The sequence below is a fragment of the Sus scrofa genome, chromosome 14 (genome assembly GCF_054392235.1).
Source record: "Sus scrofa isolate SSC_HxYL_T2T_F1_AM1 chromosome 14, Sscrofa_HxYL_maternal_Yorkshire_Landrace_v2.0, whole genome shotgun sequence".
NCBI lineage: Eukaryota > Metazoa > Chordata > Mammalia > Artiodactyla > Suidae > Sus > Sus scrofa.
The window spans coordinates 7,119,209-7,135,973 of record NC_139396.1 but is presented as its reverse complement, the minus strand read 5'-3'; the positions used below and the strand labels follow the sequence as shown (position 1 = coordinate 7,135,973).

General features: G+C 51.0%; 1 protein-coding gene across 2 annotated transcripts in view; it reads left to right on the top strand.

Moving 5' to 3' along the window:
- The first annotated feature begins 11,719 nt into the window (after positions 1 to 11,719).
- LOC146396272 (uncharacterized) overlaps positions 11,720 to 16,765 on the top strand; it is a 93,509-nt gene continuing 88,463 nt past the window's right edge. The window contains exons 1-3 of one of the 2 annotated variants that reach the window (XR_014827770.1): positions 11,722 to 11,871; positions 12,739 to 12,865; positions 14,221 to 14,843. The gene's annotated coding sequence lies outside the window, so the exon portion shown is untranslated. Of the gene's footprint in view, positions 11,872 to 12,738; positions 12,866 to 14,220; positions 14,844 to 16,765 lie in introns of those variants that run through there. The other variant, XM_084996796.1, reaches the window with a different exon arrangement.

The window sequence follows — 16,765 nt, the reverse complement described above, 5'->3', positions numbered from 1 at the left end:
AGAGAATCCGTGGTCCCATGTGGGCATTGGCTACCACCAGAAGGCTGACATGCAGGAGCCGGGTGCAGTCCCTGGCAGGGGGATCAGCACTCCCAGTGGGCAAAGCTCCAGCCTCTCTCCTACTGCCCAGGGCAGGTCTGAGCTGTGGGTGCAGCCACCAGGCTCCGAAAGCCGATTACAGAGGCACCAGGAGGCACACCCCAGCTCTGTCAGCCACAGTCCCTGGCTGTTGGCAGGGACCGTGATGTCCCAAGGAAGAAGGCCCGCCTCCCAGCTGCAGGGAGGTGGTCTTGAGCAAGTCAGAACTGCCCTTTCTCGTCTTCAGCAAGCAACATTTCCATCCCTGCCTGTTGCTTCCCCCAAACCCATGCGGTTGCCAGTCTTTCTTTGTCAAACCTCTTCCAAAGCACTTCGTGAAAGGAAGGGCATCCTTACCCCGACTGACTAAGAAGCACCTCTTGAAAATAAGCAAGTTTCCCCTCACCCAAGACTCTTAGCTCCTTCCAAGGACCATCCTTGCTCTCTCCTGCATGCTGCTGAGTAGCAAAATGTTGGGGATCCAGAACTCCTCCAATGACTGGTATGCTAGCAATAGCTTCTGTGACAACAGGAAGATCCTCCACCCCACCAGGCAGAGGCGGTCAGGAGACCGTAGGTGATGGCTCTGTGCTCTGTGCCCCCTTTCAAACCCTTTGCATCCCTGCCATCTGAGGAAGGAAGGCAGCGCCTGGGAAATCACCCTGGTTACAGATGCGTCACTTGGCCTGTCTGGCAAGAGGTCTCCTGTGAGCCAGAGGGCCCAAATCCCCTCTGGAACACACTGCTGCATCCCCACCACCCAAACAGGCCCTTCCTATAAGGCTCGATGGCCTGGCCGTTGGAATGGCTGGACACTGAAGGAATGCTGTCTGTGACTGGGACACAGGGGACTCGGTGCCTTGGTCTTGGAGACACATGGCATTGGAAAGGCAGAACCCAGGCCAGGGGCCCAACCTCCTAAGTCAAATGGGTTTCTTCAGCCAATGCTTTGACTCCCCCTTGTGGGGTTTGGAGATGAGCCTTTCCCTGGTATCAGAGGGTCAGCTTCCCCTTGGTGTCTGTCATAGACAAAGAGTGTCCAGCCACTGTCTCTGTCTCACACAAGCTGCACCAATCCAGCCCCTGAAATTGGGAAGCTCCTTCACCCACCCTGGGCATGGCGGCCATTTCTGTGATGCGGTGAATGTGCCATCCATTAATCCACTGTTTCCTTGTTGGATGGAGGGATGCATGGATAGATGGAGGCATTGGCATTGGAGGGCCCCACCTGCAGCATAGGGAAGTTCCCCGACTCGGGGTCGAATCAGAGCTGGCATTGCTGTTCTACACTACAGCCACAGCAATGGCAGATCCAAGCCACATCCGTAGCCCACTCCACAGCTCAAGGCAATGCTGGATTCCTTAACCCACTGCACAAGGCCAGGGCTCAAACCCACGTACTCATGGATAGCAGTCAGATTCTTCATCTTCTGAGCCATAATGGGATCTCCCTAAAATACTATTTGGTGATGGTCTGTACATCTTTCCTTTCTGCAAATTCTATTGCATTGTTTTCTTTTCCATTTTGAGTCAGCTGCATTGGGGCCTGTGGGCTGTTCCAGGCCAGGGGTCGAGTCCAAGCTGCACCTGCTGGCCTATGGCACAGCCACAGCAATACAGGATCTGAGGCATGTCTCATACCTACACCACAGCTGACGGCAATGCCAGAACCTTAGCCCAGTAAGCCATGCCATGTCTCATACCCACGTCCCCATGGATCCTAATCAGTGTCCGTAGAGCCGAGCCACAAGAACTCCTGCTCTTACATGTTTCAATGGATTGAAAAGCATGAGTGAATAGCTCACTTTAAGTGTGCCTGCACTTGGCATTAATCCTAGATTTTTGGCGTTTGGGGCATTTTGCTTTTTCTTTTTTTTTGTTTACTTGTTTTTTATTTTGTAAGTTTTGGCTGCCCCTGTGGCACACAGAAGTTTCCAGGGACAACCCAAGATCTTTAACCCTCCTCACCCCAATCGAAAACTTATCCCTGATCACGTAAAGTCCCAGGTCTTCTTGTATCAAAAGCTCCCTGGGGGTGGATGCCAGTGGGCTGGTGAGGTTGGGACCACTGAGCTTCACATGATGGAACCTCCCCCCAAGCCATTAACAGGCCATGAGATTAAAGTCACTCACTCCCTCCTTTGTTTTGTCCTCACTGGGACTAAGAGGTCCCTGCCTCCACCATTTAGCACATGGCAATAATCCCACCAAGACGATAGGATGGTCCCCCACCCACAAGGCTCCAAAGCAGAAAGTCCTGTCCCTACAGCCAAGCCTTCCCTCTCTGGACTGGCAGCCCTCATGGGACACCCTGGAGAAGTGGAGAATCACCCCAGCCTGTCATGTGGCCACTTCAGAGAGGCAGAGAGAAACTCTCTAGAGGTACGGGCTGCCTCCAGCCTCCATTCTCACGACTGGTGAGTGTCCAGAGGGCTGAACGGCACAAAAGCAGCTGTCTATCCCCAGAGTGTTCCGGGATGCAGCGCATGGAACCGATGCCCCAGAAGCCCCCTAGCCCAGCAGGCTGCAGAAACAGGGATGATGAGGCTGTCCCTGGGGCTAGTGAGAGCTGTGTACTCCCGGGAGCAGCCTGGGCATCCTTGTCTCTGTGGAGGAAAGACTTAGTCCTTCACCTGTGGATCCAGACTGCCTGGGATCTCACACATGCTTCGTTCCTCTCAGATCCCCTCTCTGTCCTCAGATGACCCATCTCTGAGGACAAGGCACATGCAAGATGACAGTGGACCAAGTGCATTTCACAACAGAACGATTTTATCCATGTTTTAATCCCCAATTGCAAAGGAGCTACTCTGCCCACCCACACACACCCAGACCCAAGTCCCCACCACCTAACCCCACCCACCCCCACCCCCTCCTGGCTCTGGTCATTCTGTCCTTCCTCCCCACCCCTATGGCAGCCAGGATGGTTGCTAGGACCTGGAGGAGCCCAAGGCTTCCATGGGGACTGCCCAGTTGGACTGGCCCTGGAGGGCTGGCCCACCGTTCCTTACTGGCTGCAGTGCCACTTCCTCCTCCTCCGTGTGACACATGGGTCACACCTGCTTCTTTTGGGCTGGGAAGGGTCAACCAGCCCCAGAGCCAGGGTGTGCCTCCTAGAGCCTCTCAGGTCAGCCCTAGGCCTGGCCAGGTCCTCAGCAGCAGCCAGGCCTCAACACCGAGCCTGCTTTCTAGACTTGGCAGCTTCCAGGCGGCCTGAGCTGAGGCCCATTCTCTGGGGAAGGTGAGCCTGGGAAGCTTTCTGGGCCCTCTGCCCTGCAGTGCAGACAAGACCCGAGGCAGGTACAGGGCTCTGTGGCAGCCCCCAGGGCAGCAGGTTGTGGTGAAGGCCCAAGAGGAAGGCCAGGCTGGGGAGCTCCTCCTCATCCTCACTGAACCCGTGACCCAGCCATGGGGCTCCACTAAGAGGAGAGGCCTCCCTGAGAACCTTGCTGAGAACCTTGCTGGCCCTGGGTCCTGATGGAGGGCCCGAGCACTTGGTGCCCTGGCGAGGAAACGGCTGTGCTGTTCCAGCCTGAGGCGGCTCCTGATATCCTGGAGAGGGCACAGAGCCTTTGTGCCTGAACAGGCCCCTGTCTATTTGGTGGTGCCTTAGATGGCCATTCTCAGATGAAGGAAAACCGAGTGAACTTGTTGCCAGTGGATCTAATCTATAAATTCCTAAAGGATTTTCTTGAGACAGAAGTGGAATGATTATAGGAAGAAACATGGAATATCAGGAGTGAAAAATAGGAATATCCAGTGTTGATATTTGTTGAGGATAACATTATTCTCCACTGAGGTTTTTCCTTCTTTTTCTTTTTTCTTTTCTCTTTTTGCCTTTTCTAGGGCTGCTTCCCGTGGTCTATGGAGATTCCCAGGCTACAGGTCAAATGAGAGCTGTAGCCACTGGCCTATGCCAGAGCCACAGCAATGCCAGAGCTGAGCCACATCTGCAACCTACACCACAGCTCACAGCAATGCCAGATCCTTAAGCCACATGAGCAAGGCCAGGGTTCGAACCCACAACCTCATGGTTCCTAGTCATATTCGTTAACCACTGCGCCACAACGGGAACTCCTTCACTGAGGTTTTAAAAATGATGTTTGATGTTTCAAAACAAAAACTACTGTGGCATTTGAAGTGGTTCTCAATGTATTTGCAAACAATATTTAAAAGAGAAAGTCAGAAACTACTAAAAAAATTGCGGTGTACATGGGCCAACTGAAAGAGCTTCCAATGGCCAAAGTGAAGCAATTTGACCAAGAAAATAAGTAATATAGTAGTAGTTTATAACCCAAAGTATAAAATAAATGGCTATGAATCCCTATTAATCAATAAATGACTAAATTAATCTTTCAGTCAATCAATAAGGGATAATAAAAATATATTGTACAGAAGAATTCCAAATAACTTATGTAGGTACTCTGTTCTCAGGACGTGCAGCACAATTTCCTGCTTTTAACTGTAGACTGATTATCATGTCATATTGTTAAAAAGGACAATATAGAAAGGGAATAAAAAGACAGTGGAAAAATCTAACAGGAGTCAAGGTCAACAACACAAGTGCTAAGTCCTTCCTAGAGTATGTGTATCATTGATATGTGAAGAGAATGGCACTTTACCTCTGTGATCTTCTCCCCAAAGTCCATAAACTCCATCTAATCATGAAGAAACATCAGGCATATTCCAAGCGGGGGACATTCTACAAACTAAGTGACCAGCATCCTCAAAACTGTCAAGGTCATCAAAAACAAGGTGTCTGAGAAATTGTCACAGCCCAAGAGGGGCCTAAGGAGGTATGGCAACTAAAAGTAACTTGGTATCATAGATGGAATACTAGAACAGAAAAAACACATGAGGTGAAAACTAAGGAAGTTTGAATAAAAAGTATGGATTTTAAAGTAGGGATTTCAGGAATTCCATACTTTAAATTGGCTCAGTGGGTTAAGAACCCGACAGGGTCCATGAAGATGTGGGATCTATCCCTGGCCTTGCTCAGTGGATTAAGGATCAGAATGTAGCATCACTGCAAGCTGCCGCATGGGTTGCCATTGTGGCTGGGATCCAGCATTGCTGTTGCTGTGGCTGTGGCATAGGCTGGCAGCTGCAGCTCCGATTCAACCCCTAGCCTGGGAACTTCCTAGAGGCCCTAAAATATATATATTTTAAACATAAAGTATGTATATACATTTGTTTGTTGGTTTTTCTTTTTTCCAGGGCCATACTCGCAGCATATGGAGGTTCTCAGGCTAGGCGTCAAATTGGAACTATACCTGCCGGCTCACACCACAGCCACAGCAATGCAGGATCAAAGCCACATCTGAGACCTACAACACAGCTCATGGCAACGCTGGATCCTTAACCCACTGGACAAGCTCAAGGCTCAAACCTGTCTCCTCTTGGATGTTGGTCAGAGGACACTGAGCTATGATGGGAACCCCTTTTTTTCTTTCTTTTTTCCTTTTTTTTTTTTTTTTGAGAGAGAGAGAGGGAGAATATGAACATGAATGCATACCAAGGGAAAAAGAGTAAGAATGAGAATCTAACAGGATATAAACCTGGGTTTCAGGGAGTTCCCATTGTGGCACAGCAGAACCAAATCCAGCTAGTATCCATGAGGATTTGGGTTCTCTCCCTGGCCTTGCTCACTGGGTGGTGGATCCAGTGTTGCCGTGAGCTGTGGTGTATGTCAAAGATATGGCTCAGATCTTGCGTCGCTGAATAATGTCTGAATAGACAGACTGAGTGAGGTATTGAAGAGGCAAGAATGCTGAAGAAGCTTTGAAGTATGCTTGTGGCAATGACCTAGGCTCATAGCAATGATCTTGGCTTTTAGGGAAGCAAAAGCTAGCACACTGGACCCTGAGGCCCAGTGATGCACCACCATGGCCTCTGATTTTATTTGCAATGTCTTGGGCACTCAGTATGCAGGAGCCTTTTAGGACTGGCTGAGTCACTGGAAACAGAAATCAAGGAGGAAGTCACAGTACTCGGTACTAGGAAGGGGAGGTGCCTTCCACCTCCCTTGGTCCTGTAGTATTGCTACTTCTCCTCTGCAGAGAAAACATAGCCTGAAGTGTGACAAGTTCTAGCAGGTGTGAGAAGGCTCCCTGCCTTCTTTAGCCCTCTGTGATTTGGAACTGCTCATTCTAGCCTTCACATGGAGTGTATGGTCTCTATCAGGTTTTAGGATTTCATTATAGTTTCTTGCCTTATTCTCAAATTATTTCTCTTTCCTTTATAATTATTTAAAAGTCCACCAGTTGGCTTCTCTAACCATTACAATTTGAGAGATGAGACCCTGTCTTCTCCCATAGGACTCAGCCTTACACTATCTCAGGGACCCGAGAGGCCAGGCCTCCTTCTCTAAGCCTGGTTCACATCCTTCTGGTTGACTTCAAGCAGTGAGAGGACACATTTTCCTTTTGAAAAACAAAGTTGGCTTTGGACACACTCTGCAAGTGTACGTTTTCAACTTAGAGCTCTGTGCTCTTTGTTAAAAGCCCCCTTTGGGTTAATTATAAAGTGCCTAAATTATATTTGATTATTTCAGGAGAAAAATATGCACTAGGACAGTGTGTCTGTGCCTGAAATCCACTGACTGACATTCCATTCTCTACATTCCACTTTTTCTCAAGAAATGTCCTGACTACATGTGTCATTCAAACAAGCCAGTTGTGAGAGGCATTGGGAGAAAGCATGGAGCCCTTTCTAGGTTTCTGGGCTAAAATGTACTTTAAAATAGCCCCTCCACTCCTATAACTATCTCTTCCACCCCTGTGCATGTATGAGACCTTCCCTTATGAGATTCCATACTCATGAAAATATGGATAGGATGAAACCAACATGGGAGTACCATCCTGCATTGTGGCTCTCCCACGTGGTTTGTGGAAGGAGAAACTGGCCTTTCATGGTTGCTGCATCTCATCCACTTTTCCCAGAATGGCTCCTGCTGCCTGAGTTGGTGACGGTAGGACTGGGCATCTTCCATCCCACCCTCTCCCTCAGGTCCTTTGTGGAACTGCTGCAAATCCACCCAAGATGGCATGTCTTCCCTTGGCATCTGTTCTGCAGCTGGGACAATCTCCATGGCATAACACAAAGGGCGATGTGGTTCGTGTTGGAAAGCTCTTGAAGTTGAAAACTGCTTTAACAGGCCAAATCCTGGAAACTTGTTTATGAAATGTCCTCATAACTCTTCACGAAGCTGCACTGGGTACATCAACCCTCTATGGCTTGGAGGCAACTGTGAGATGTGAGGACACTCAGGAGGAAATGTCCGTTTGTTTTCCAAGTTAGCTTAGCACAAGATCACTGTCACCCAAGCAATGGAACATGTTGCTATGGGAACTGCAAAGATGATAATGCTGCTTCAAAAGGTTGACAATTGGAAAAGCCTCTTTTTTTATGTCATGCCCATGGGATGCACATTTTGCTTAGATCATTACTGTTGAAAGTTTGTTCATATAAACTGTTTGGGAGCAAATAATTTGTGACTCTTAAAATATTTAGAATATTGAAATTTGGGGAAAAGTATTACCATCTAGGTGCATTAAAATCGCTTGTGTGCTGGAACTCTCACAGGCCTGATGGAGTCAGAGTTGTTATCAGGAAGATATAAAATCTCCCTGCAAAGCCATGTGGAATGGCCCATCTCATTCATGTCTTATCCTGGATTCAGGCCACTGATGAATGGTTTATGCACAGAGTCTTGGTGCATTTCTTTTTTCACTTTCGTCTCCTGAAATTTCCTGCTTTCACAATATAGGTTATAGAACCATGACAGTCTCTTCATGAAACCATGACTGGAGCCACATGCCATATGCCCCCACGCATGTTTGCATCATTACACGGACATGGATGAGTGCATATCTATGTATGAGTGCATGGGTATATACATACCTATTCAGTCCTCATTGTCATGTGGTTGGGGTCTGTAGTCACCACAAACATGGAATCAGTGAACACTGAACCACTGCGCCCATGGGAAATTCAGGGTTAGGTTCCTGCCAGCCTCTGGTCACACTTTTTTGTCTCTTGATAAATACAAAAGCTTATTTTATGTGTGTTTCTGTTTAAAGACACCTTGTTTAATATACACTGTTGTTTCATTGGCACTGAACTCACAGCCAATTGCACTGTAATCCTATGTGTAAACAAAATGTATCTAACCAATGTATTTCCCCCCCCCATAAAGTCCTAGACAACACTTCAGCACCAAACATGGGGACCATTTGAAAGAGTTAAATCACACACACACACACCACAAAACTGTGGGGAAATGTGGCACTAAATAGACCAGAGAAGGGGCATTTGCTTACAGTATGAGTGGAAACAAGAAGGCAGAGTTTCGCTTTGTTCAGCCTTAGCTGGAAATGCATTTGTAGGTAGATGAATTTTTCTCTTCTCTGTGTGTGTCCACATATGAGCAAAAGCACCCCAAGCCCTGACTTGGGGTGACAAATACATTTTTAGTGAATAGGTGAATTCTCTGATATGGAATCTGTGACTAATGAGAACCAACTGTATGTGTATATATATAAAATCAATAACATCTTCCCACCAGATGGAAGATCCAGTGGTGAACCATGTGGAAGCCAGGGCAGACCTCTGCCAGCCAGAACATACTGTACACTTCCTGTCCCTTGAGCACTTCCTTCTTCTGAGCACTCCGGGAATGAGCTCCCTACTCCCTGGCTCCTCAAGCCCTGACTTTTATCCTCCTCGCAAGGCACCTACAGTGTGTGTTGGAGTGATGCTTTCTCCAGGTGCATGACCTGTTATCCTTTTAGGCTGTGCAGATGTGGAGGGTGAGCCAGGGCCCCATGTTCAGGGAGTTATCCACAGCTGGTGGGTGAGCCACATGTGAGAAGATCTGCAATATGGAAATGCTTGTGTCAGGAGACTGGAGGTGGGCAAGGCTCATCTGGAAGATATTATTGGCCTGTCTCCCTTCAAGGGCTTTCTTTTTGTCTGGTTTACTGGCTGCCCCTGTCATCATGCAGATGACAGAGGAATGAATTAGCAGTCTAGAGACTGTGCCAGGTCTTGCCTGTACAACCAGGTAGGAGTTGCTCTTCACGTCCTCATCTGTAGAACAAGGTCATTTGTTTAGGGAAATCCTATGGTTCTAAAGTCCTTTTTGAAAAAAAAAGAATTAATAATGTAATTCTGAGAAACTCGGATGGAATTGTGTAACAAGGTACTTGCATGCCATTTCAGAAACCCTGTTTTTGTCTGTTCCCCCCCCCCCCTTAGGGCTGCATCCGTGGCATATGGAGGTTCCCAGGCTAGGGGTTGCATCAGAGCTGTAGCCACCAGCCTACACCTCAGCCACAGCAATGAGGGATGCAAGCCACATCTGCAGCCTACACCACAGCTCACAGCAACGCTGGAACCATAACCCACTGAGGGAGGTCAGGAACCCAACTTGTGTCCTCTGAAATGCTAGTCAGATTCATTTCCACTGAGCCACGTTGGGAACTCCAGGAGCCCTGTTCTTTATGAAAGTATTCAGGAGATAATGCAATATGTGCTTTATATCTTCTCCACTTCAAAGCTGACTCATTTGCATAAAAACTTTTTGGATGGTTTTTATGAATGATTTGGGTTTTCAGAGTTAAAAGAATTTTTGAGTTTTGATAGCATCACAACCCCTAAAAATTGTTTAATAGCATCAAGATTAGGTAGGCCGTTTTGTTTGGGATTTTAGTAACTGAGAAAGTATAGGTTGTTAGCAGCACTCTGGAGCATGTACTACCCGTAGCACACGCTGTTAGTCACTAAAATTATACTGGTTCTAGACACAACAGGATTCCCATTTTTCAGTTGATGAAACCAAGGTTCAGAATGGCTAGGATGTCGGATACACTCTTCAAATGCAAGTATCCAGGTCCCAAAACCTACATTCTTTTCCTTTGGCTTTGTAAAGTAAAACACGCTAAATGTACATTAGATTTTATCGGCCAAATGTGGAAATTATGTTTTGCAATTTTTAGCTCCAGTGTAGTTATAAGATCTAGTATATGGGAATAAAGACATTGAGGAAGTAGACTTATTTTACTAGGAACCAACACCTCATCCCTTTTGCAGAACAAAATTAGACTTTAAAAAAACCCCAAGATGTTATTAAAGGAAACTTTCAAATATAGTTTTATATAATTCTGGTAGTATTGCTTTTAAGCTGGTAGCTGCTATATATGTTAGTTGCCTTGTGCATCTACCAAGCGAAAAGCACTGTACTTAGCAAAATTCTCAGCAATTTCTTTAGATGCCCTTTGACTCTCTGGTGAGCAATCAAAACATTCCCATCTACTCCTCAGGGAGAGTCTGGTTACCTTGTCACCAACATCCCACTCATGAAAGGGTCAGCACTTCCCTGAGGACTGCTCACCACTGGTCACCTTTCTCTCCTCTCCCAATCAGGACTGTCTTGTCACATCACATCACATCACATCACCTTTCACTCACCAAGTGTTTATGGAGCATTCAGCTCACGCCAGACACTATTCGAGGTACTGGGAACACAGCAAAGAGGAAAGGAGAGTAAAATCCCTGCTTGGGGCTTACATTCTAGTGGAGAAAAGAGAAAACAAACAAGAGATGGGGACCGAGTGTTGCTGGTGGACCTGGCAGTGTGCTCCAGAGAGGGACCAGAAGGAGGAAAGGACACCTGAGTGGATGAGACTGAAGCTGGGGACCAGTGAGGGAGGGGTGGGAACAGTGTGGTTGTGGGGGACAGAGGACAAGGTGGAAGAGGCCTGGAGGGAGCAGGTGCAGGGAGGGACTGTGAGCGGCCAGAGGCCCCGGGATGGTGGCCTAGGTGGGACCCGGCCAGCAGTGGGGAGCAGAGGGTAACCACTGCAGGTAGAGCTGGGGATGGGCCAAGGGAGCTGGACACGGTAGCTTCCAGCAGTAGGCATAGAGACCAGGTGGAAGTTGTGCTCCTGACACTTTCCAGCTGGGCCGCATCAAGGGGCCACCTGCCCTCGTGGCTCCAGCCCAGCGAAGGAAAGGAAAGCATTCTCCATCACCCGAAGATGGGGCTGTGAGTTCCAAGCAGGCACTCTGCAGTCAGGCGGGCCTGGGAGCTTCACAGTGTCTCCTCAGTTCATGGGCAGAGGGCGGGGGGGGGGGGGGGGGTGGGGTGGGGGGCGGGGGGGGGGTGGTGGTGTTGGCGAGGTGACAAGGCAGGCGCGCTGGGGCTCGGCGGTGGGGCGCAGAGCCACTGCAGGCGGTGTGGGGTGGCGGCGGGGGGTGCAGACTCGGCAGGAAGACGTGGCCTTAGCAGGCCCTGTACGGTGGGGGGGGGCCCCCCCCTCAGTAGGCCTTGCGGGGAGGCAGGGCCTCTTCAGTCCAGGTGCCAGGGGGGCGGGGCCTCGGCAGGCTGTGTGACTGGGGGGCGCGGCTTCTTCAGTCCGACCTGGGGGAGGCGGGGCTTCAGCAGGCCGCGTGCGGAGGAGGCGGGGCCTCGGCAGGCTATGTGACTGGGGGGCGCGGCTTCTGCCGGACGCGGGCGGACGGGGCGGGGCCTCTGCAGGCCACGGGCCAGGTGGGCAAGGCTTCTGCAGGCCGCGGGCGGGGAGGCGGGGTTTCGGCAGGCCCTGTGCCGGGGGGGCGGGGCCTCCGCAGGCTTTGTGACTGGGGGGCGCGGCTTCTGGGGGCCGCGGGGGGCGGCGGGGCCTATACAGGCCTTGACCTGGGGGGACGGGGCCTGGGCCAGCCATGCGCGGGGAGGCGGGGTCTCGGCGCCCGTGTGCCGGGGTGGCGGGGCCTCAGCAGGCCAAGTGCCAGGTAGGCAAGGTTTCTGTAGGCCGCGCGCGCGGGGCGGGGGTGCCAGGGCAGGCCAAGTGCCAGGTGGGCGAGGCTCCTGCAGGCCCCGCGCGGGGAGGCGGGGCCTCGGCAAGCCATGTGCCAGGGAGGCAGGGCCTTGGCAGGCCGCGTGCCAGGGAGGAGAAGCCTCCGCAGGCCCTGTGCCGGGGGGCGGGGCCTCGGCAGGCCGCGCGCGGGGAGGTGGTGCTTCGACAGGCCGCGCGCGGGGGGAGCGGGGCCTCGGTAGGCTATATGACTGGGGGTCGCGGCTTCTGCAGGCCCAGCCAGGGAGGCGGGGCCTCGGCAGGCCTTTTCCTGGGGCGACGGGGCCCCGGCAGGCCGCGTGCCAGGGAGGCGGGATCTCGGCAGGCCGTTTCCTGGGGGGGCGGGGCCTCGCAGGCCGGGCGCTGACAGGGGGTCCTCGGCCGGCCTTGTGCCTGGGAGGCGGGGCCTCGGCCGGCCGTGTGCTAGATTGGCCTGGCTTCTGCAGGCCGAGCGCGGGTGGGGTGGGGTGGGGGTGGGGGCCTCGGCTGTCAATGTGGCCGGGGGGCGGGGCCTCGGCAGGCCGCGCGCGAGGAGGCGGGGCCTCGGCAGGCCATGTGCCAGGTTTATGGGGCCTCTGCAGGCCCTCTGCCGGGGGGCTTTGCCTCAGCAGGCTATGTGACTGGGGGGCGCGGGTTCTGCAGGCCGAGCGCGGGGGGGCGGGGCCTCGGCTGGCAATGTGCCCGGGGGGCGGGGCCTCGGCAGGCCGCGGGAGGCGGGGCACACGACTCACACCCAATCCCAGGCACAGCCGAGTTCACAGTCCGCTGCCATCTTGAATGGCGGTGTTGCTCTTAGTTTCCTCAGGAACCCTTAGTTTTTTAACGGCTGGCGCAGCTGCTTCCCTAACTGGGGTCTGCAGTGCAGGCGTGGTGTCTCTGCACTGCGCCCTGCAAGCAACTGAAACCCGGCCAAGCACAAAGGAAAAGAAAAGGTAGACTTTGCTTTATTTCCCAGACTGTACGTTTATGAGCAGGGAATTGTTAATGGGCTTTGTAGGTGACAGTTGAACTGCTGAGGAGAAGGAGGCCTGAGGAGAGGGGCAGAGGAGTCCAGGGCGCCAGAAGAGCCAGTGGGGAGCAGGTGGTGGTGCTGAGGGAGTGAGGGGGCGGTGGGGAAGACGGAGATGAGATGAGAGGGTGGTGGTGAGATGGGGAGGATGGTGATGAGGTGGGAGGTTGGTGATGAGATGGAGGGTGGTGGTGAGGTGGGAGGATGCCAGTGATGAAGTGGGGAGGACAGCGATGAGGTGGGAGTACGGAGATGAGGTGGGAGGATGGTGGAGTTGAGCTGAGAGGGTGGTTAGGAGATCTGCGGTGAGGTGGGAGGATGGGGATGAAGGAGGAGGGTGACAATGGGATGGTGACAGATGTGATGAAGTGGGAGGTCGGTAATGAGGTGGGAATAAGGCGGGGTGGGTGGTGATGAGGTGAGAGGACAGCTAGAGGAAGTGGAGAAGGGGCTGACTGCAGGGCCAGCAGTGAGAGGGCTGTCACACAGCACAGGAATCTTGACAGGCATCCATCTTGAGAGGAAAGCCTTCAGGAAGGAGCGGTGTTGGGTGTCATTCAGATGGGCCCAGTTATGGTAGATTGAGGACGGTATCAGCACTACTAAATATCAAATAGACAACCTATCAGCATCTTGTACGAACCTGTAATGGAAACGAATCTGGAAAAGACTAGATATACACATGCAGGGGTATAATGGAATCACTTTTCTGCACACCTAACACACAACATTGGAAATCCACTCTACTTCAATAAAAAAGTTATTCAGGAGGGGACAGGAGCAGAGTAATAATTAGATTATTGTGGTGACAGTCGCCAACTTCCAGCCCCCTTTGGTGCTGGGCTCCTCCTTCCTCCTCTCACAGGTGCGAATGCCTCTGACCCTCTGCCCAGTCGTGACTCTTGCTAGAATGTCCATGTTAGAGGGGCTGTGACTCTTTAAAAGGAATTTTTCCCTGGTGGGGTCCCCAGGGCCCCAGGCCTGGCTTGCCAAGAGTGGTCATGAGGGGCCAACTCTCACAAAAGCCCTGGGACTGAGAAGGCCTGCATCAGCTTCCACTTGGAGCCATGGAGGTGGCCAGTTACAAATGCCTTTTTAATGTTGCTCCCAACACTCTGTAACATATCAGGCCATTGCTTCAGGTAACTTCATCGTGAGGCCACTTACCATTTTATTTCATATTTTCCTGAAGGGATATTGTCCTTGTCAAGCAGACAGGAGCTGACGAGGTGAGGGATCGTAACAATGTGTTATAACTTTGTAAAATTTCTCACCCAGCTCCCTCCCATCATCAACTCAAGACCTAAGATACCGGAAAAGCATCTCTTCTCTCCTCCTTTTTCTTCCTCTGGCTGGTCCTGACCAGAGGGCCCTAGTGAGAGCGGCTCCTGATAATGTCAGGATCTTCTTCGGAACCTGCAGCATAATTCATTTTCCCCGGAATGGATGTGGAGCCTCCCAGTGCTTCCAAATTGGGCTGCACCAACTCTGAGACTTCTGTGTTCCATTTTCTCAACGCTCCAATGAATTGTCAAGACAAAGCTTTGTGTCAAGATAGAGAAGCATCTTTTCCCAGGCCTGCATTTCTGGCTGGGAAACAGGAGCCCAAATCCTAAATGTGTCTATTTGGTCAGCTTACAGTCCAAACAGCGATTTTGGAAAAGCGGAGTTTGCAGAGCCTGATGCCTCTCCTGCAGTTTAAATCTGCACAGTTGTCACCAGTTACAGACTATGGCAGATGGCTTGCAGTGTGTAGAGGAGGACAATGGACAAGGAGTCAAAGAGAGAAAAGAGCAGCGCATGTCCTGGTTCAGCTCCTCCAAGTTGCCATTAAAAGTGCATAATTTCACCAGACTCTAGCCTCAAACATCCATGGTCAATTAAAAGCTGTCTCCGGTCAATGGGTTGTGGTGCAGAGTTTCTATGTTCTAGGGACACCTTCTACCCTTTAGACAGACTGCCTTTCGCCCTGAAAAATGGCATCCAAAGCCCCACTGTCAGCTAATAAGTGTGTAACTTGCATTGGTGGCACCTTCAGGTTTCATGGCATTTCCTATCTCTTCACCATGTATAGGCTGTGCGTTAAAACTTCCGAAATCCCCTTTTCTATTCTCAAGGGTTCCCACACCCCAGATGATGATGGAATCTGCAATTATAATAAGCAGCTTCCAAACAAAATTAAGGGCCCTGCTTTCCTTACAACCATTGCTCTTTTCCCTATAATTCTTCAAACTGGCCCAAGACATTTTAAGGCTGCTGTCTTTGGCTTCTGTGTGGAAAAGAGTGCCTCCTGGTTTCTTCATCTGCTGACGATGGACCTAGTCCCTTCTCATTTCTTAACCTAAGCTGTGAACCTTTTGCTAATGATGATTTGTAGTCTGAGCTCTCTGGGGTCCAGAGAGAGCTCTGCAGGTGCCTGTCAAATGCTCCACCTGAGAAAGACCAAGCCAAGCTAAATCAAGCACCATGGCTTGACTCAGCTTTCCAAGTTCTGCAGCAGAACAGCACCCCCCCACCCCCACCAGGAACAGAACCTCCCATCAACAGCTTCCTCGCTCCCCCTGGGTTTCTCCCAGTAATTTTTTGAAGATTGCCCGGGGCTGCCAGCCTCATCTGCCTTTTCACTTGGCTCGTTCCTCCTCTCCCAGCTATTTGCTAAAATACAGGGCTTCCTCCCCCTCTTGTTAGGACAAAACTTGCTAGGAAGTTGACCCTAGTCTTCCGAGGCTTCCTCGTGTTGTCCCAAAGCCTGTCAGGTAATTTGTAAGTTTGTTAGTTTAAGTGGCAGAGCTAAAGGCTTTTCTCTAACCAACTGACTGGTTTCCCCTCTGCCTCTGAGCAAGCTTCATTCTAGAGTCAGAGATGTCCAGGCACAGCCTTCTGAGTACACTCTCCTCTTGACTTTGAAATCTTCACTGGGCTTTGCCTGCATCTATGCTGGACGATGAGCCTCGGCATCACATGAGGACTTCCATGCCTCACTGGTCAGCACCACTGTGCTGCTGGGCTGGAGCCTCCATCCTCCATTCCTATATCCATGCCTATTTTTCAGGCTCACTGGTGAAGAAATAGGATGAGGAAGCAGGAAAGGATCAGAGGCAAGGAGCATGGTCTCACTGACAGTCCATAAGCCTGAATGTCTGAGTTTCAGCTCCTTTTATGCAGTTTTCACAGCTGAGAAACAGCCCACCCAATCCTCATTCTGTCTTCACACCACAAGGCTGGCATGGGCAGAGTGCCATCAGGAGAGAACACAGCTCCCACCATGGAGAACCCCTCTAAACTTGCTTGCACCAAAGTCTAGTTCCAACAGCATGTGGCCCGTGGAAAATGCAGCTGCGGTCAGTAACTGAGGTTCTCAGACAGCCTTGCCCTTGCATCCTAGCTCCTGGCACATGCTCCTTCCTGGTTTGCGTACCATGAAGCACGTGACCCCTCTGATGAAACACATATGTGATGACTGACATCCTGGGTTTCTGCCCATGGCAAGTAGGCCCCTGCAGTCACTGGACAACAGTTCTCCCCCACCAAAGGACCCTGCAGGCCATGGAGCACCATGGCTTACAGCAGGGTTTTGGCCCCCATCACTAATGTCATCCCACTAAGTATGTGCCAAGAAGATGCTTGATAAGCCTAAAACCTAATTTGATATGTGGAAGATCCATCTTCACATAAGACCTCAGACTGGTGACAGTTTGGTTTACAGAGAGAGGGTCACAGTCCCAGAGGAGAGATCTACCCAGCAAGGGTGCTCAATGAGGAAGACAGAGCTTTATCCCCTTATTCCTGCAGCATCCACCCTTGACCTTCATGGTTCACTTTG